This window comes from Triticum aestivum, chromosome 5B (genome assembly GCF_018294505.1).
Source record: "Triticum aestivum cultivar Chinese Spring chromosome 5B, IWGSC CS RefSeq v2.1, whole genome shotgun sequence".
Taxonomy (NCBI): domain Eukaryota; kingdom Viridiplantae; phylum Streptophyta; class Magnoliopsida; order Poales; family Poaceae; genus Triticum; species Triticum aestivum.
The window spans coordinates 301550951-301572883 of NC_057807.1; positions in this window are offsets into that span (position 1 = coordinate 301550951).

Here is a 21933-nt window from a genome sequence, read left to right on the forward strand (position 1 = left end):
AACAGAAAGTTTACCGCTGTTGCAAAAATTCCCTAGAAAAATAAGAGAATGGTATAATGATGAAACCTTTTGCATAATGAGTTATGATAAATCTTATTCATTGGGAATTTTATTTCATAATTTTTGGAGTTAGGGAAGTATGATGAATCCTGAATTCTTTACAGACTATACTGTTTTGACAGATTGCTGTTATGGTTGCATTGTTTGCATATGTTTGCTTGTTTAATGATTCTATTTGAGGATAGGAGTATTAAATATGCAGAGGCATTTAGTATGCAATATTGAATAATTTTTTAGTGATTTGTTACAGTAGAAAATGATAAGGTTTTGCATTGGTTTATACTAACCTATCTCACGAGTTCTTGTTGAGTTTGGTGTGGATGAAGCTTCTGATAAAAAGAGAAACTATGATATGAGAGTAATTAAGGAGACACAAAATTTCAAGCTTGGGGATGCCCAAGGCACCCCCAGATAATATTTCAAGAAGTGTCAAGCATCTAATCTTGGGGATGCCCCGGTAGGCATCCCACCTTTCTTCTTCAACAACTATCGGTTAGTATCGGTTGAGCCTAAGTTTTTGCTTCTTCACATGAGTTGTGCTATCCTTGCAATGTTATTTTATTTTATTTTGCTTGCTGTTTGATTAGAGTACCAAGATCTGAAATTTTTAAATGAGAGAGAGTCTTCGCATAGTTACACAATTATTTAGCTACTCATTGATCTTCACTTATATCTTGTTGGAGTAGTTTTTGATTTACTCGTCTGCTTCATTTATATCCTAGGAGTAAATTGTTGAATGAGTTGATTGTCATAAATCTGAAATTTTATATGCCTCATTTGCTTATCCCATGGGGAGTAATGACTTCACATCTAAGAAGTAGAGGTTGTAAATTTATTGAAGGTTAGCAAGCATTGTATTGGTCATTTGAACAATTTCACGGAAGAATATTGAAGGAAGAGAGATTTCACATATAAATATACTATCGTAGACATCTTTTATAATTGGGAGCACTCATTAAGTATGACATGCTAAATATTTGATGTTGTACAAGGAAGACAACGTAATGGTTTATGTTTTCCGACATCTCAGTTAAAGTATATTGTCATGGATCATTCAAACATGTTGAGTTTGCCTTTCCCCATCATGCTAGCCAAAATTCCTTGCACTAAGTAGAGATACTACTTGTGCTTCCAAATATCGTTAAACCCAGTTTTGCCATGAGAGTCCACCATACCTACCTATGGATTGAGTAAGATCCTTCAAGTAAGTTGTCATCGGTGCAAGCAATAAAAATTGCTCTCTAAATATGTATGATCTTTTGGTGTGAAGAAAATAGCTTTATACGATCTCTTGTTATGGAAGCAATAAAAGCGACGGACTGCATAATAAAGGTCCATATACAAGTGGCAATATAAAGTGACGTTCATTCGCATTAAGATTTTGTGCATCCAACCCTAAAAGCGCATGACAACCTCTGCTTCCCTCTGAGAAGGGCCTATCTTTTACTTTATGTCTTCTACTTTTATGCAAGAGTCAAGGTGATCTTCACCTTTCCATTTTTCATTTTATCCTTTGGCAAGCACTTTGTGTTGGGGTGATCCTGATATATATATCCAATTGGATGTAAATTTGCATGAACTATTATTGTTGACACCACCCAAAGGTGAATACGTTGGGAGGCAACACTATAAGCCCCTATCTTTCTCAGTGTCCGATTGAAACTCCATAACCATTAGTATTGCGTGAGTGTTAGAAATTGTAGAAGACTATATGATAGTTGAGTATGTGGAGTTTGCTATTCCTGAAAATAAGATGAATTGCAATTGTTCGATGACTGAGAATGAAGTTTGCTAGTTTTCTAGAATGTTTATGGTCTATGCTTTGACATGTGAATTGCTTGTTACTTTATCGTGAGAAGTTTTATGAGATGAACTACTATTATGACATACTATCATGCTAGAAAAGGTGATTGAAATTATCATTGATCAAACTTGTGCACCTTCTAGCATTCACACTTCATAAATTCTTTCTTTTATCATTTACCTACTCGAGGACGAGTAGGAGTTAAGCTTGGGGATGCTGATACGTCTCCAACGTATCTATAATTTATGAAGCATTCATGCTATTTTATTATCTGTTTTGAATGATTATGGGCTTTATTATACACTTTTATATTACTTTTGGGACTAATCTATTAACCGGAGGCCCAACCCATATTGCTGTTTTATTGCCTGTTTCAGTATTTCGAAGAAGTAATATCAAACGGAGTCCAAATGGAATGAAACCTTTGGCAGCGTGATTTTTTGGAAGAAAATGATCCTGGAGACTTGGAGTCCACGTCAGAAGATCCTCGAGGAGGCCACGAGATAGGAGGGCACGCCCCCCCTACTGGGCGCGCCCCCTGTCTCGTGGGCCCCTCGAGCACCTCCCGACCGACTATTTTCGCCTAGATAAGCCTACGTACCCTAAAACCATCGAATATCAAGATAGATCGGGAGTTCCGCTGCCGCAAGCCTCTGTAGCCACCAAAAACCTCTCGGGAGCCCGTTCCGGCACCCTGCCGGAGGGGGAACTCATCACCGGTGGCCATCTTCATCATCCTGGCGCTCTCCATGACAAGGAGGGAGTAGTTCACCCTCGGGGCTGAGGGTATGTACCAGTAGCTATGTGTTTGATCTCTCTCTCTCGTGTTCTCTCTTTGGCACGATCTTGATGTATCGCGAGCTTTGTTATTATAGTTGGATCTTATGATGTTTCTCCCACTCTACTCTCTTGTGATGAATTGAGTTTCCCTCTTGAAGTTATCTTATCGGATTGAGTCTTTGATTTGAGAACACTTGATGTATGTCTTGCCGTGTTTATCTGTGGTGACAGTGGGATATCATGTGCCACTTGATGTATGTTTTGGTGACCAACTTGCGGGTTCCGCCCATGAACTTATGCATAGGGGTTGGCACATGTTTTCTTGACTCTCTGGTAGAAACTTTGGGCACTCTTTGAAGTACGTTTGTGTTAGTTGAATAGATGAATTTGAGATTGTGTGACGCATATCGTATAATCATGCCCACGGATACTTGAGGTGACAATGGAGTATCTAGGTGACATTAGGGTTTTGGTTGATTTGTGTCTTAAGGTGTTATTCTAGTATGAACTCTATGATAGATTGAGCGGAAAGAATAGCTCTATGTTATTTTACTACGAACTTTTGAATAGATCGATAAAAAATGATAACTTTGAGGTGGATTCTTACCCTACCATAATGTATATGTTTGTTCTCCGCTATTAGTGGCTTTGGAGTGACTCTTTGTTGCATGTTGAGGGATTGTTATGTGATCTATCTATGTTATTATTGTTGAGAGAACTTGCACTAGTGAAAGTATGAACCCTATGCCTTGTTTCCTATCATTGCAATACCGTTTACGCTCACTTTTATCATTAGTTACCTTGCTGTTTTTATTATTTCAGATTACAAAAACCTACATCTACCATCCATATTGCACTTGTATCACCATCTCTTCGCCAAACTAGTGCACCTATACAATTTACCATTGTATTGGGTGTGTTGGGGACACAAAAGACTTTCTGTTATTTGGTTGCAGGGTTGTTTGAGAGAGACCATTTTCATCCTACGCCTCCTACGGATTGATAAACCTTAGGTCATCCACTTGAGGGAAATTTGCTACTGTCCTACAAACCTGTGCACTTGCAGGCCCAACAACGTCTACAAGAAGAAGGTCGTGTAGTAGACATCAGTGCCACTGCTGCAAATCACGCAGAGTCATCCGTCGCGTCTCAACCACAATCCTCAACTCTGGCCGAGTCTTCTACAAATGCCCAAATCATGGGGTAATAATATGTTTAAGTGTTGTTCTACTGCTTTCAGTTGCTAATTTTTTTAATAGTTTGGTTGATGATCTTCCAATTTGATTCATGCAGCAAAGGGAAGATTCGTGTGATTTGTATTTCTGGGAAGTTGCAGAGAAGAAGGTTAAAAATGTAACTGAAGGTTGGGGTGTTGGACAAGTAACTGAAGGAACGACAGAAGAGGAAGATGCAGAGAAGAAGGTTAAAAATGTAGTTCCTCTGATCATGGCCAAGCAACAACTGCTGAACGGCCTTGACATCAATGAGGAGATGAAAGAGCTTGTGAAGATAATGGGCAAAATCGATGTGCTTTGTAGGATCATTGTCTCTTTATTTGCAGTGTATGTAGCACTCGTGATGTATTCAGTGGCTATGGCATGAGCACTTTGCTGAAACTAGTAATGAATGAAACCTATGTAGTAGGCTGGGCGTAGTGTTGTGAACATCTAATATTTCTATTAACGGAAATCAGGGGGTATCCCCTTTTGCTCATAAATAAATAAATAGCAGAGGCCCTGTCGGGTCAGCTTTGTTCTCATTCGAAGACGTCGAGCAAATTGCAGTCCAACAACAAACTATGTCATCAAATTCAAGTTTCACATCAAAATATGAGTACAAATAAACAACAATGTCATCATGTTTTAGTCGTCATACAATCACCAAACAAAAATCAGCATACATAACAAGTGATGTTCTCACAACAAAATACTAAACAACATGTTCATCAGGTTTCAGTTGTCATAGCAAACACAAATTCACATAGTAGATAATCTTCTGACAGGAAAATACGACAAAAGCAATGTAATCATCATCCGCAGCAGCAGCGTTACCATCTTCGCCATGTGTATCAGTCTGCATCGTAATTCCCACGGTGTCATCTTCTTCTTCGTCCTCAACGTCCTCGAACGTTGGCTTCTTCTTGATCAACTCTTGTATGTCCACAGCATGACAGGCAATCTTTTCGCCAGCGTCATTGATGTGATGGTTCTCAAAGATATTAGGAACATCTGTGTTATCTTGTACGTCAGGAGTACTGTAAGCATCATCTTCTTGTGCAACTTCATTAAACAAATTCCTCTGCTCAAACCTTTGCAATACTCTCCAGTCATCGCTACGTGCAAATGTGTCTTCCAAGAAAAATATCTGTGTTGCTTGATTTGCCAAAATAAAAGGCTCGTTGGTCTGGTATGCCGCCTTGACATTGATGGATTTGAAATAATCATCAGCTCTGGGTTTTGCGATCCTGGAAAACAGGTTATACCAATGACAGCACAACAGAACCACACACCGATGATCCTCGAAACTGGAGATATACTGCAACTGAACAATGTCTGTTATGTTAGCATACATTTCAGTTGTCTCTTTGTCATACGTATCCGTGCTCATGATGGCACTGTTTTGTGTCTTCCTGCCTTCGTCTCGTGCAAGGGTGTTGTAGCGCACATCTCCAACAACGCAAGATTCATAATGTCTTACCCGAGTATCAGGACCCATTGCTAGTGAGTAAAGGGCATCATCAACTGCCTGCCCATCCTCCCGCATCTTCTTAACCTATGGTTAGAAAATAGACAAGCTGATCATCTTATGTACTCAATATATTAAAAAAACTGACAGTGCAATTCAAAAGCTTACATGGCTCTTGAACCATTTCGCAAATCCTGCCATAACCAGTTTGTCAATGTTTCTTGGATTTTGCGGCAGTAACTCCTTTTTGTAGATGTTGCACAACATAGTGATCGCGTCAAACATCTAAATATATAAGAATGTGCTGCAAGTTTAGTAGATTACGATGTATAAGCTGCAGTACTGCACTTTGATATAAGGTAGTATCTCAGGACAGTTATTCAACACATACCAAACCATTTTGTCCAAATCTTTAGGTTTGTCCTCTTGTCGACTCTTCCCTGTAACTCGAATAGAATAATCAAAAACATTGAGCCCGGGATTGTCTTCACCCACCTCTTTGCTAAGCTGATCAGCTATTTCAATGTATTTTGAGCAGAATGTCAACGCTTCTGTAGCAATGTAGGCCTCTGCAATGGAACCCTCGGGTCTAGCTCTGTTCCTAACATAGCCCTTGAAAGTGCCTAGCCGCCTTTCAATAGGGTACATCCAGCCATACTGTACTGGACCTCTAAGTAGTGCCTCATCAGGTAGATGAACAGCCAAATGCACCATCACATCAAAGAAGGCTGGAGGATATATCTTCTCAAGGTCGCATAGGATAGTTGGTATCTTGTCTCTAAGACGCTCCAAAGCATCTATCCTGATATTTCTACTGCAGAGTTCCCTGAAGAATTGTCCCAACTCTGCAACTGCTCTGTATAAGTCAGGGCGGCCCAATCCTCTAAGGATAACAGGTAAAACCCTTTGAAGTAGGACATGGCAGTCATGAGTTTTCAACCCTTGTACCTTGTTTCCATCTGCACTGACTCTCCTTTCAGGGTTGGAAGCAAATCCATGTGGGAATCTCACACGTGACAGGACCTCGCAGAATTCTTTTCTTTTTACCTTGTCCAAGACGTACACAGCTGGTGCCATATCCCGTGGTTTACCTTCATCTTGCACCTGCAAATCCTGTCTGATACCCAGGTGTGTCAAATCAATCCTAGATTTTAAGGTATCTTTCATCTTGCCTTCAATATTAAGAAGTGTGCCGATAATGTGTCACATATATTTTTCTCGATGTGCATCACATCAAGATTATGCCGCAGATCCAAATCTTTCCAATACTCCAAGTCCCACAAAGTGGACCTGCGGGTAAACAATAATCTCTCTTCTGCCCTGCCATGCTTCCTTTTCCCGCTACCATTACCAGGATGGTTTCCTGGTGTAATATGCCTGACCTTCTCTAATTCCACTTGCAACTCATCGGCGGTGAGCCTCTTTGGCGCATCACGGTTTTCATGCTTTGCATTGAACACATGTCTTCGGTATTTTCTAGGATGCGGCTTGTCCTTGGCAAGGAAACGGTGGTGTCCAATGTAACAGATCTTGCTAAGTATTGCGTATGACAGCGGATTCCTGTCACAGCGAACACATGCATTGTAACCATGTGTCGTTCGCCCTGACATAGTGCCCAAAGCCGGATAATCATGGATGCACCAAATTATAACAGCACGCAGAAAGAAATCAGCTGGTGGGCTGCTATATAGGTCTCGAGTGAGAACACCCCTCCATAGCTGTTGAAGTTCCTCCACAAGAGGCTCCATGAACAAATCAAAATCCTTTCCAGGACTTTTTGGACCTGGGATGAGCAAGGCCATCATGTAGTTTGATTCTTTGGTGCAGACATTTGGAGGCATGTTGTAAGGGATAACAAGCACTGGCCACATGCTATATGTGGCGCTCTGGTGGCCAAATGGGTTAAATCCATCTGAAGCTAAGCCAAGTCTAATGTTTCTCGGGTCAGCAACAAACTTTTTGTGTTTATGATTGAAGCTTTTCCACTCACTACCATGAGATGGATGGCTCATTACATTCTGATCTCTGTACTCCTGGTTCCTAGAATGCCACAGTACATCCTCTCTTGTTTCAGCATCATGAAACAACCTCTGCAATCTTGGTATAATTGGAAAATGTCTCAGAACATTATGAGGAATCCTCTTCACAGCATCGCCATCTTTCCATCTTGATGATTTGCATTTCGGGCATTCACTTAAGTTGGCATAATCCTTCCGGAACAGAACACAATTATTCTTACAAACATGGATCATATCATATCCAATTCCAACTGCACGAAGGAAATTCTTCATTTTACTGTAGGTGTGTGGCAGCTCATACACATCTGGGAAAGATTTGCGGAAAGCAGCCAACATCGCATCGAATGATTTGTTGGTCATCCGCTCAGATGTCTTCACCTGAAGAAAGGTGACCATAGCTGAGAATACTGACAGCTTATTTCCTGGGGTGACAGCCACGTTGCATTGTTCCAACATGCGGGCCCACCATTTTTCTTCTGCAGGTGAAAGTTCACGGAATGCACGAGCATTTCGTAGCATTGTTTCAATGTTGGTCAAACTCACTGGCTCCGCCACCACCACCTCCTCCTCCTCTTCCACCTGAGCATCAGGCAGATCAAGATGGTGATCTGCTGCTTCCACGTAGTCAATAACATTGACGTTCACAGTTTCACCATGATGAACCCACCTAGTATATGTGACCGACATCCCATACAAGTGTAGATGATTTTGCATAGTTGACTGGGGTCTTGTAACTGAATTCATACAACTGCTACACGGGCAGAGCACATCTGATTTCGGACCACCGTACTCAGCTCTGATAAAGTTCATGAAGTTTTCAACCCCCTCGACATATGCAGCGGAGAATCTTCGAGCAGAAGTTATCCAAGTCCTGTCCATCTGTTAGACATACAAATTAGTTCTTCTACTAGATATTACAGGAAAAACATATATGCTTTTTTATGAAGTCCAGAAAAAATACCTAGGTCGATGTCTAAAGCTATGGCAAGATATTTGGACGAGCAGATCTAAGTAACGAAATATATGTAAAGCTAATTCAGCAAACAGATTTGAGTGCTAAATTATGGCAGGCTGTTTCAGCAGTCAATGAGGCCGAGCACACAGCCATCAAACTATCGAAGGCCATCGCCAGCAACAAAGATCGAGTATAAAACGGTGTAGAGCTATTTCACCTAACAGATTGGCTACTAGACCATGGCAATCTACGTCACAATAAATATATGGCAGGATATTTTAGCAACTAATCGGCCTTGGCATGCCATCTCAGCTAAGCAGATTGAGTGCAGAACAGGGCAAGGAAGCTTCTTAAGCAGAGCATATTGACTGTAAACTACTTCGGCAAACAGTGAGATTAACAATGTCTATCAGCTAACATTCAGCGCTACACCGACATGAACGGGGCCTCAGTCTAGAATGCGCGTACCGTGGGAGAAGCTGACCGCCGTGCGTCTCCACACGAATGTTGCCAGCGGTGGCGGCGCTGACCGCCGTGCGCCTCCACAAGAACGTAGCCAGCGGTGGCGGCGCGGTTAGAGGACGACAGTCTATGAGAGCGTACTATGGGAGCGAGAGGATCGCCGTGCGTCCCCTCGACGAACCGCGGCGCTGACGTATCGGCGCAGCGGGGAAGGCGGCTTTGGCGGAGTGAATGGAGTGGAGGGGGACGGGGGGAGGGGGTTTGGGGAATATTATTGGCTAGTTGGGCGAAGGGCGGTTGAATCAGATTTGGGGGGAATTTTTTGGTGGGGGGGAGGGAGGAGGATTTTCACGCGGTGGGCGGGGGGAGTTTGGCGCATGTCAGTTTCTCCAAGTGCAATCCCACGTGTCAGTGAAGAGGCAAGCCGAAGCGCGTTCCGTTTGCGTGAGCCGTGTGCAGGACCGAACGTGTGTGGGGTGCAATGCGACCGCGACAGGAGTGCTGTGAGTGTACCGCCTTTTTTCCTTTTAAACTAGGTGCTTCGCCCCCTCAAAAAAATTTTGTTGCTTTGCGCGATCCATCGATACTACTACTAGTAACCCGATAATCCTGACTAAAACGGCGCGACCGGGTCTTTTCCCGCGCGATATGCTGGGAGGTTGGCTTAGTTGGGTTTTTTAGGACGAGTAATGCTACACCTACGTAATCCCAGTTACATAATTAACGTAATGTGAAATGTGTGAGCTGTTGATTGTAGATTGGGGGGAGGGAGGGGCCCACCACCATGAAAATCAGGGGAGGAGAGAGAGAGGCAATTTACGTTAACCCTTTCGTAGGTTCCCGTAGATGTAGAAAGATGTGAAATGCGTGAATGTGTAGTGGACGTAATATTGGAGTGCCTAAGATAAATTGTGTATGTATAGACCCTATGTGTTTATTTTGCTTCGCATGTTAGATTTTTTGCGGTTCAATAAAAAGCAGAGTTGGTGATGATGGTGTGCCTGCCACCCTGCAATATAGGCCACCCAATTTATATCTAACAGATAGGAAGGAAACTATGACAGTTTACCCGCACTCCTCTCCACATTTGCAGATAAGGCTTTCCCTCGTTCATCCTTTTCTCCCACAAGATCTTGATCTTCCGTGCAACGCACGGGCATCTTGCTAGTACTCCTACAATATACTATATTATTGTGAAAGTTCATATACACCGGCTGAGATTAATGCAAACATGACAAATTTTCATTACATTTCGAACTTTTATAGGACAGAAAAATAAAACAAACCCGGCCCTAAACCTATTCTACGGCAGGGACCGACGTCCTCCATCTATATCTCTATGTATGGGGGCGGGGTTCAAGACCCATGAAGTGAAGGTGCGGTCTCCGGCGAGGAAGAGTAGAACACGGGATACGGACCGGCCAGTTGGCACACCATGCCCTGCCGCCTCACATGCCCTACTCATCCTCGGAGGAGTCCCCGACCTCGGCAGTGCCAGATGTTGGACGGCGGCAAGTAGGACGCGTGGCTAACGGTGCTCCCGTCGTCGGCCGCCAGCGTGGCCACCGCTTGTGAGGTTGCGTCCGCTTCCGGCTACGCCACTATTGCGTCGCGAGAGGCGACTTGAGCGAGGGCTCGACCTCGAGCTTCATCCCCGAAGACAAGCTCTCCCGCAGAGCGTTCACACTTGCGGTCATGGCGGATGTGGTGCCAGGTAGGAGGGCGATGTGCTATGGTGTATAGGTTAGCTGGGCATTGCCGCTTTAAGTAGCGCATTCAGGTGAGGCCAAGCATCCGGGTGCATCATTAAGTCTCCGGAGTTGGTTCCTCGGGCACCGAGCCTCTTAACGACGACATACGAACGGACAACATGAATGCGGGCAGCTGGCGCCGGCTGGGAACGCACCGTGCGACGGTGCGAGGGACGAGGGTTTTGGTCTGCCAGGGTAGTTAGCTGCGGTCGTGGCAACATTGGATATGCCCTTTTCTCACATGCGATCCCCGCATGTCATTGAAAAAGCAAGACGACCCGGCATGGTCTCAGGTCCTTAGGATGCAGTTGGCCATGCTACACCACTCCGCGGACGCCTCGCGGCGCCCCGTGCATCCTCGACGAGCCGGGTGTTGGGGTGTGTTTGGATTGTGGCCAAAGTGCACCTTACCAAAATTTTGGTCATGACCCAAAGATCAGTCTTTGTTTGGATGGTTGCCATTTTTTTGGCATGCGAATGAACTCTAGCCAACTCTAGTTCATTTTTCTTGCCAATGTTGGCCAAATAATGGGCTACCCAATGCTTTGATGGGGCAACCTTGGGCACAAACCAAACATACTGTTGGTCGTGCCACAGCACTAACGCCACCCTCGGTACACTGAAACCGATCGTTTCTAGCGATGATATGAGCGTGTCGCTCACCGCGGTCGCCGTGTCCAGAGGCGGTGTTGGAGCTGCGCCACGTTGTTGGCTCCAACGACCCACATGAACAGTTGTCGGTGGCGAGGAGGTCGTGTGCCAGGTCCTCCATTGGACTAGTCTACGCTACGTCGTCCCGACGGGTGTGCCCCACATGTCGGTTTCCCTGTTTTCCCGGCCATATTCGAGCGTCAGTGCTCCGCGTTGCACATTAGGCCTTTCACTGTGTAGGCCAAGCGAGACAACTTATTCTTTATTTGAGCCGTTCAAGTATAATCATGTGGCATTTGCTTATTTCTCATTCCTCTCCAACCTTCTTCTTCATCGATCATGTCGCCCTCCGGTCGAGTCCATCCTCCTGCATGCCTCATTTGAACATTCCCCCGAGTATCATTCGCATGTACCCACCCTAGTCCTCTTTCAATCGATCTTCGGACCCCGAGATGAAATCGAGAGAGAACGAGTGGGGGCACGTGATACCTAAGGCGGATTCCAAATTTTGAACCGGTGATCATAGCATCCGCAAATCATATATAAAGGGTATTCAATGTTCGTTTCGTTTTTGAACGTACAATATACTCCCTCCTATCCTTTCTAGTTTACATATAAGTTTTATGTGTAGTCAAAGTATCTCTACTTTGATTAAAAAGTATCAACATTCAACAACGCCCAATCAATATTGTTAGATTCGTACGTACTCCTAGATTTGTACTCGAGATGGTTTCCAATTTGTTTTCAACCACGTGAATGTGCTTGTTCTCGCGCATGCTCTTCCTACTAGGATTTCGCCACGTATAGCCAGTCCAATAGTAACTTTTTTAAGCTCCTGTCCAATAGTACACGTGGAGTACTGACAACATCTGTACTAGAGTATGCAGTGCTCATAGTAGTACTCCCTCCTTCCATTTATATAGGGCCTATGTGGAGGAGAGAGATGTGAAAAAGTAAGGGGAGTGAGCTCACATGCAAGAGCCTTAGCTATATACGCATTCCTAGTTAAATACAATAAATATGAAGAAAGAGATAGAGAGGAGATGGAGAAAGTACTAATACAATAGCCAACCTTATATATTTTTTGCCGGAAATAGCCAACCTTATAGCCCACACTACCGTATGAGTGCATATAATAGATGATGGCTATAGATGACATGGCAGTCCCTCATAGCCATCGACTGGCTATATTATTAACCATGCTCTAATGCGTTTTTAAAACCGCATTTGACTATTGACAAGATTAATAGTACATGAGATGTATAATGTGAAAATTATATCATTGGAAACTCCTTTCACATACGAATTTGACCGTATGCTTTGTGTAAGTTGCATGTCATATATTATTACTCTAACATTTGGTCAAAGTTAGCCTCGAAAAACGCATTAGGCCCTGTATAGTAAATGGAAGGAGGGAGTAGTAGTGGAAGTGGATCCTCTGACGTAGGTATCCCTGCCTTACCCTCCCTTTCGGTCACTTACTGGCGGACCCCATGCTTGCTAGGCCCCGCATATCAGTTACTCAATGGGTTCGGCCACGTCAGGGGATCCTCATCCATAGTATACTCCCTATGTTTGTATTTACTCTGCATAAAACGGAGGGAGTGGTAGTATAATAAATGACATGGGTGGGGGAGGGGGAGGGACGTCGGTTTGCTCTCAACTGCGGTCCCACAAGCGAGCGAAAATGCAAGACAAAGCGTGTTCCATTCAGTGAGCGACGTGGAGGGTCCAGCGTGCTGGTCTACAACGCGAACGCGACAAGAGCGATGTACAGGCAAAACTGATTGACCGGTTGTCACCGGAACCACTATTCACACTAAAACCTTCGCTGCTCGGCCTACGCCAGCCACAGCCCTAAACCACACCTAATCTCTAGCCCATTCCCCCACCTTTCGATCCCCTAGCCCGCATCAAGCGTCCCCTAGTTCACCGAAAAGCCATGGTGCGCTGCAAGATCACTTACTACAAGATGCTGATGTCGGAGCACCGCACAGAAATCGTGGTGGCGGTCGGCGCCACAGACCTCTGTTCCAAAGCTCGCTTTGCGGCGGGCCAATCCCCGAGTTCTCTGGAGCCAAGCTACGAGGAGGAGGAAGCCGATCCAATGTTCATGGCAGAGGTTGCGGTGCAGAAGGCCCCTGATGGGTATGACATGATGGACGTCGATTTCGTGCCGGCGTCCGAGTCCCCCATCGTGCAAGCGGACCAGCGGTTCAACATGACGATACTAAAGGAGGACCGGGAGGCAGAGGCTCAACTTGACACGGAGCGCACGCATGCCACTGTCATCGGGGCTCTCCTGTAGGCAGAACCAGATGCCGTGGATGTGAACCAGGCCGCGGTGGCTCAACTTGAGGAGGAGCGCACGGATGCCGCTGCCATCGAGGCCCTCCTATAGGCGGAACCGGACGTCCTGGACTTGAACCGAGCGGCGAAGGCTCGACTCAACATAGAGCGCGCGGATGCCGCTCTCATCGACGCCGTCCTGCAAGCGGAACCGTATGTCCTGGACTTGAACCGAGCGGCGGAGGCTCGACTCAACGCGGAGCGCGCGGATGCCGCTGCCATTGAGACCCTCCTACAGGCGGAACCGGACGTCCTCGACTTGAACCGAGTTGTGCCCTCGTCCGTGCAGAGCGCCCGCACGCTCCGCATGAACGAGCAGCTGGAAGCCGAGGACAACCATGGTGCAGACACACACGTCGGCAGCTACGGCTGGTTCGCGCCGGTAGCCAAAGACGACGAGGCCGTATCATTCCGCGAGCAGTGATAGTTTTTCTTTATGTTGTTGTTTTTATGGATCTTTTGCTGTGTAAAAACATATATTTGTTATGCAAGTCGCCTGACTTGGGTCAGTCTACCATTTCAGGCGGTTGGATGAATATCCTACGTCTCCTAACCCTTCTTTCCTTCTTCCTCACCTCTTCTTCTTCCCCAACAGACCACCGCACGGGCCGTACGGATACTCCCCAACATGCGGTTGGATAAACATACTCTATGAACGAAAATTATGTGTCAAGGGTAGGATGGCTGAGTTTGGTTTGTTCACATGCGACAGCACGTGTCAGTGAGGGTGCGTTCCCTTGGTTGGGTTTGCGGCGTGCAGGAGCGACTGTGTGAGGGTGCGGTGCGACCGCGGCGTGCAGGAGCGACCGTGTGAGGGTGCGGTGCGACCGCGACAGCCGTGCGCAAGTGTACCTCCTTGTCATTTTGAAAACTTTAGGCAAGCTTGGCAAAAATGTGTGGCGAAGTTTGGCAATGCAAGGCCTAGACCCAAACAGGATAAGTACGTATGTACTAGGAGTACTAGTGTTAAAAAAGAAAGGCGGGGTTTTCCTTCGCGGGATTTAATCGATACAAATCCTCGTTTCACGTGTCAATTAATGCGTATTTTTTCTCCAAAGACCAAAGAGCTAACCATCTCACTCCTCATCGCTTGATTAATGCAGCGCCATGCAAACCAACCTTCTCACTTCTGCATGCATGCAGGGGATATTAATGTCCTTGGTTGCTAGTACGAGGCAAACCCCATCAATTTTGCCTCGATTAGTGTTAGTGGCCTTTTGCAAATTGTAATTTTGATATACTGGCCTTGTGTACAAAAAAATGGAGGTAGTAACTATATTTGACTTCCTTCCCCATTGCGGTGACGTCGACGATATCTTTTTTTTGTGGTTTGGCAAAGTGCGTTCGACGGAGAACACCATTGAGGGAGACCACGGTAAGTCGTTCGCAAGTGCCGCCTGCAAGCCGAGACAACCGCCTTATTTGCATCCAGGAAGTCCGTTGAACCAAAGGACTAGTACTACTAGGAGTACACAATAGCATCGTCCGTCCAGCTTAGTGCGGTGAGATGGTTTCTCGAAGAAGACGATGGAGAAGCGGAGTCAGCGAAGAGTGAAATGATGGTTGCTTCGTCCGTGCTTTTGTGATTTGACGCCTCACTGCTTTGTGATTTGTGATAGAAGGGACAGGGGAGTAGACTCTGTGCTCTATACTGTACTACATGCGTCCAAGCATGGGAGAAAGAGGAGAGACGTTGCATTTTTCTATTCCTTCAATCAATCAATCAGGGAGCTTCGGTTCCATCTTTTTGGCTTTGGCAACACCGTCCACAATGGTTCCCACGATGCCAAAAGCTATTTTCACATTTGGCTACACATTGTGGATGCCCTTAACCGTACCACTTGGTTTTGCTCCTGTGTGCTATCTATACAAATCTCAATTATATTGATCTAAAAAATTATAGAATCAAGATTAGTAAAAAGGAGGTGATTTTGCCGCGCGGATGGCGGGGGAGGTTTCTTATTTTAGAGGATGTTGTCCTGGCGGTTTGCTAACATGCGGTCCCACGTGTCAGTGCTTTACCAAGCGATCCGCGTCCCACATGAGGCAGAACAACGGCAGAAGCAACACGTGGTTAAGTTGAAGAAGATGAGGGAGAAGCGGATTCAGCAACGAGTGAAATGATGGTTGCTTCGTCCCTCCAACTTCTTTTTTTAGCATTATTACTTCGTCCCTCCAACTTAACTGCGGGAAAGGTGCAGCTTTGTGATTTGATGCCTCATTGCTCATTACTACACCGGCGCCATGACTGGGGTGCTTCACCCCGGCTGCTCTGCACAGTATTCCGGTATGGCACGTGGACCCGGTAGCTTGATGTCCCACATGTCGGCGAAAGGGACTAGAATATTTATGAATGTGAGCGCTCCACTCTTACGACAGAGGAGTACACGACACGACGTCCCAGTGAACTATCACTTGTACTGTATAGTACTATAGTTTTGCTGTTTCACATGATCCATCGATACAAACCCGATTAAACGGGAAAGGGCAAGATTTTTCCCGCGCGGTAGATGATACTGGCCATACATTTCAAAGGCAATTTTAATGTATGCAAACTGAATAATTAAGGCCTTTCCCAGTGCTCCACGGTGTACAGGTGCTAAGGATGCCACATAGGCAGAAGAACGATGTGGCAAAGCAATTAAAGAGGAGAGAGAGGATTATGGTGACCCCAACAAGAACCAATGCTAAGCACATGAACCTAGACAAAAAGACTACCAACCAATACATGAAGGAGTTTTATTACTAAACAATTAAATAGAGAAGGCTTAGCTACAAAACCTAAGCACCGATGCATTGGGGACATTAGTTGCTAAGCATTTTAATGCACTTAGCACCCCACTTTAGCACCAATGCATTGGGAGAGGTCTAAGTAACAATATGATATCTAATAAAACTAAAAACACATATGATTTATTGTGTTAGAGTGTAGTAGTAGTGTTGTATTGCATAGTTGTTACATGTAACATGCGAGAACGTGTAGAGATGTAGTTTTGGAGGGCCTACAGAGAGAAAAGCGTAATACGGTCACCAAACTTTAGAATAAGCTGATTACGGTCACTATATATGTTTTGCGATGATTATACGGTCACTTGCTCACGGTTCAGCATCGGATTGCACTCTGTTGACCGGCCAAATAGTCTGTGTGGCGCCATGTTGACTAGTTAAATTGACCACATTCCTTGTGGGCCCCACATGTCAGTTCGCATAGGGAAAAGGTCAGATAAACACAAATTTACGCAGGCGCGACAAGACTCCAACCCGTGCGCGGGAATCACCTGGTTGTGTATGTGTCTGTCAGGGCCTGATGTGTGCACATGCACCTGTAGGTTGAGCACTTGAGCGTGAGAGTGTGTGTTGGTCGTGTGGTGTACTGGTGTGTGCATGCATGTGTGCGTGTGTGCGTGTGAGTGTTGCGCGTGTGTGTGGCTGCGTGTGTACGTGTGAGTGTTGCGTGCGTGCGTGGGTGCATGTGTTTGTGTGAGTGTTGTGTGCATGCAGTTCGTGTGCATGCATGTGTGTGTGTATAATCACCACAACAGCTCCTGTGTGTTAAAACAGACGGCTCAGCATACCAATACAAGGCCACCTTGTCCGCTATGCCCGCGGTCATGACTTTGAACCAGCGTCCAAATATATTTTTATCGTTTGTTTTCATTCTTACTAGCAAAATGCCCATGCGTTGCACATAACATCAAGATGCATTTGTATGACTAGTTTATCTTGTGAGAGAAAAGGATGAATGAGGGAAGGCCTTATTTGCAAATGTGGAGAGGTGTGTGGGTAACTTTTTGCAAAATTGCCATAATTTCTTTCCTATCCGTCAGATATAAATCGGACGACCTATATTGCAGGATGGCAGGCACACCATCATCACCAACTATGTTTTTTATAAGAGTGTATTTTATGTATTTTATAAGAGTATAGATGTAGAGTAGATACAAGCTGACAGGTGGGCACGATGGTAGTGAGATAATGTGATGCAACACTAGAGGTGCCACGTGGAGCGTTTAACTGGTCAACTAGTCATGCTTGAGCAAATACAGAGTTGTAGGTGAGCCCGTGACTGTATAATAACCACTAAACGTAAATGGTGACCGTAATGAGTGGATTCTGAAGTCCAATGTACATATCATGCTTTTGCTTCAAATACAATGATCGTCATTGCATATATCGCGAGAGAAAGATGAAACATGCGTGAATTTTCTGGGGGCTTACTTTTAGAGGACCTGGAGATAGTTTTGTGTGCATACGTGAAAGGGGCGTACAGGGGGGTATGCGATGGAGAGAGAGATGCTCTTCGTTTCTCTTTATTATGACTAACTTTGTATATAGTATAAAAATATACAAATTCACAGTGCGGCATAAATATCATTGTGGGCAGCATGCAATGCAAATTAGCGTTCGTACTCCTCCATATAACTTTGTAATGTTGTATATATGTAGAAACTCTAAAATAATTTTTTGGCCACACTTTATTCAAAAGGAATGTTGTATGCGAAATAAACATGAAGAGAGGGCTTTTTAGATCAATGGGGTACGTGATGTAACATGTGTGAATGTGTAGTTGATGCATTTGGCAGGGCCTAGAGAGGTATGTGTGTGTATTACGTATTCGAGAGAGGCATGGATAGAGTGGGTGGCCGGGGGGGGGGGGCGGGGGAGAGATAGCACGAGAAATGAGAGTGGTCTAGAGAGAGAGAGAGACGAATATGACGTCATGGCGAGAGATTCCCTTCCCTTGAGTGTGTATATGCAAGGGGGGGGGGGAATAGAGGCACCAGGAGAAATTTTGTGTGTGTGTGGTGTTTGTGTTGGTATGTGTGGGTGTGAGAAGATAATGAGACGTGGGGGCAGAGGGTGTGTCACCGCGTGAGGTCTGGTGGGTCGAGGTGAGGCCCTTCGTTCAGTTCCGTCTTGCACCACATTGGTCGGCTCGTGACGCATTTAGGAAGACCCATGGATGACTAGTCGTACAAGACAAAGATAGCAGAATTGAGAAGGACTCTGTGTCCACTGACAAAGCCGGCTAGGATTTGTAACCCTAGGTTCTCGGACTAAGGTAACCCCTTTATCTCTAATATTACTATTCATCCAACCTAACTTTAAGGGGCATCCTACAGAATGCTCTGCTAGAATCATACTCGTCGATTAGGAAGAGAGGTGTGAGACAATGCGTGAGAGACAAGCCTAAAGATAATGTGCGTACATGAGACACGTAGGCACGTCCATGTATATAGAAAGGGTCGATGGGGATTGTGTGTGTGTGTTGAGGATATAACTACTGAGTGTAATCCTCCCAGGAGGGGCCAGTTCACGCTCAACTATACTGAAGCCCATGAAGACAAAGAAGATGGCGCTTTACTGATCAGGCTTAGAGGCCCAGAGCCCAGAGGCGGATTAGGGCCCATAGTGGTAAACCGCCATAGTTGCATAACTTGTATTGTAAGTTAGGTAAAGGGAGAGAACGAGCCGGACACTTGTATGAGCCGGCCTCGGGACTCTGTAAACCGTCTGGGCATCAACCTGTGTATATAAAGGGACGACCCGGCGGCGGTTCACGGACAAGAAACAACAACTCGAGACCCAGGCAAAGCGTATTTGCTCCTTGGTCATCGAAACCCCAATAATCCCATCACAACTAGACATAGGCTTTTACCTTCATCGTAAGGGGCCGAACTAGTATAAAACTCTCGTGTCCCTTGTTCGGTTTAACCCCTTCAGGCTAATCTCGCTACGATGGCTCCACGACTAAGTCCTTCTGCTAGGACATCTGACGTGATATTTCCACGACAGTTGGCGCCCACCGTGGGGCTATCGCACGATGGTTTCGAGTTCTTGTAGGGCAGCTTTGAAGGACTCAAGGGGTACGCAGTTGGCCGGATGACCAAGAGTCATCGCAGCAAGCTCTCCATCGACGATGCAGGATGGGTCCCCGAGACCGGCTCAATCGAGAACGGATACCAGGTCCCTTTGGCGGAATTCACGTTTTCATCGGCAAGATCGGCGAACCGGGCCCTGAGCCGGACATCTCCACCGACCTCTTTGAAATGGCTCAGCGTACGAGTCCTACCCGGGTTCAGCCTGCCATAGAGCGTGCATTCGTAGGATTCATCCATGGTGCGGAATATGAACCGGTGTCCGATGGTGAGACGACCATCTACTCAGATGGCGAGTCGTCCACTGGTGAAACTGAGTCGCTGTACCAATTGCAAGATGGCCGGATTGGGGGCTATTCCGATGGCAATAGTATTCCGGACCCCTTTGAACCTCCAAACCGGGTTGCAGTCTTCATGGCCGGAACACAACCCACCTTGCAATCTTCATCTACAGCAGCAATGACGTCCGGATTAGCAGCCGCGGCAGGAGGCCCGGCGCGTCGATTGGCTCAAGTTCTCTCCGGTTTGTTGGATGCCTGGGCGACCTTGTTAACCACGGCAGTTACCCCAGAGACGCAGGATCAGCATAATGCGGAGGTGACCAAGCTAAAGGACCAGATAACACAGGCTAAGGAAGACCTGGCAGCTGAGGAAGTTAGGATGGCTGAAGAACGGACCGCTTTAGATGGCCAGTCACAGCAGATCCAGGCACAAAATTACCGACTTATGTTGGATCAGAACGCGTCAAACGAAGTACTGGGAAGGAAGTACCGGTCTCGTCTGCCGCGGGTCTACGAAGGACTGAATCTCTTCAATACGCTGGGGGCTGGGCCGAGTAATCCGGCAGAAGCAAACCGGACCATGGCACCTGGGGCAGCTCTGGATCAACCACGGATAACAGACCCACCTCGACGAACGGACAACCCACCGCAATACGTATAAGCACCACCGGATCATTTTTCTAGCCCTTTGGATAATATGATTGCTGCGGCATCTCGCCTGGTAGCTATACCAATAGAGGGCGATTCACTGGCGGCGGTTGAGACACGGCGGGCCAGGGATCTTCTTCAAACTGTTGTCGTGTAGCAGCAGGCCTATTCCTATAGCCGAGACAAAAGTCATTCAACCCCCCGTCCGAGCAAAAGTTATAGCAGACACATAGATGAACCGGGGGTGTCCAGCAGTGCGCAGCGCCGTAATGCTCCTCAAAGGCCCAATCCAGCGTGCGGTGGGACGAATGCTCAGGATGTGGTGGATAATGGAAGAGCGCGAAGGGAGGCTGCATTAGCAGCACAACACGTGGGTCATCATCAACCCGCCCCTGTTCAGCCAGCGGCGTCAGTAGAACGAGGGACCGGGCTTGCCTTCAGCTCCTGGGAGTGCCGTGTCTCATCTCGGCTCTTTGTAATGTGCAATTGCCCAAGGATTTCAAGGGTCCGCGTAAGGTGCCTAATTATACCGCCGATCAACCCCCTGAGACGTGGGTTGAAAGTTATGAGATGGCAATGGAGAGGCTAGATGTGGATGAAGCGGCATGTGCAAAATACTTCACCATGATGTTGGAAGGAACAACCCACACTTGGTTAAAAAGCTTGCCGCCAACTCCATCGGATCGTGGGACCAGTTGAAGGCCCGGTTTATAGCAAACTTCAAGGACACATGCAAACAACCCATGTCCATTATGGATCTAGATGCCTGTGTCCAAGGAGAGAACGAGTCAACAACCCATTGGGTACACCGGGTTTCAGAAGTCTTACATTCGTCGGACCGCATTACGGCTGGCACGGTGATCCTAACATTGGAGCGTAATTGCCAGTTTAAGTCACTGAAGATGAAGTTGGGACGGCTCAAGCGCCAACGCAATGACATGGGAACACTCATGGCAGCCTTGGTTAAATATGTCGATTCTGATAATACCAAGGATCCCGATTCTGATGACGAGAAAACGGAGAAGGGAAAGAAGAACGGCGGTGCGAAGGGACAACAGCACAACAAGGGAGCCATGGGAACAATGGTAAGCGCAAAGCATATAATTTGGATTTTGTGGCTAACACCAATGTGCAGGGCAATATGCAACGTCGTAAGGGTAAACCTCCCCAGCGCAGTGGAAGTATGAATCTGGAGTGACTGTGAAACCAACCCTGCCCAAAGCACGGGACCAAGGAGGTTCCAGCAACACATCTCTGGAAGGATTGTTTTATTATGAAGGAGTTAAAAAACTCTGATCTCTTCCAGTATGATCAGGGTCCGTCGGGCGGTTCAGGTCCAGGTTTTCACGGTGGCGGCGGTTCAAACTCTGGATTTCAGAATAATCAGGGCAACAACCAAGGTGGTAACAACCAATAGAATAATCAGGGGAATCAGCAGCAATCAGGTTTTCAGAGTCACCCAAAGTAGTTGAATGGCGGGCAATATTATGTTTTTACCACTAGCTTGTGTAAGCGCAATCAGAAGCTTCACAAGAGGGCAGTTAATGTTGTTGAACCGGCAGTACCTCGTTACTTACGTTGGTCCGAGCAGCCCATTATGTGGAGCAGGG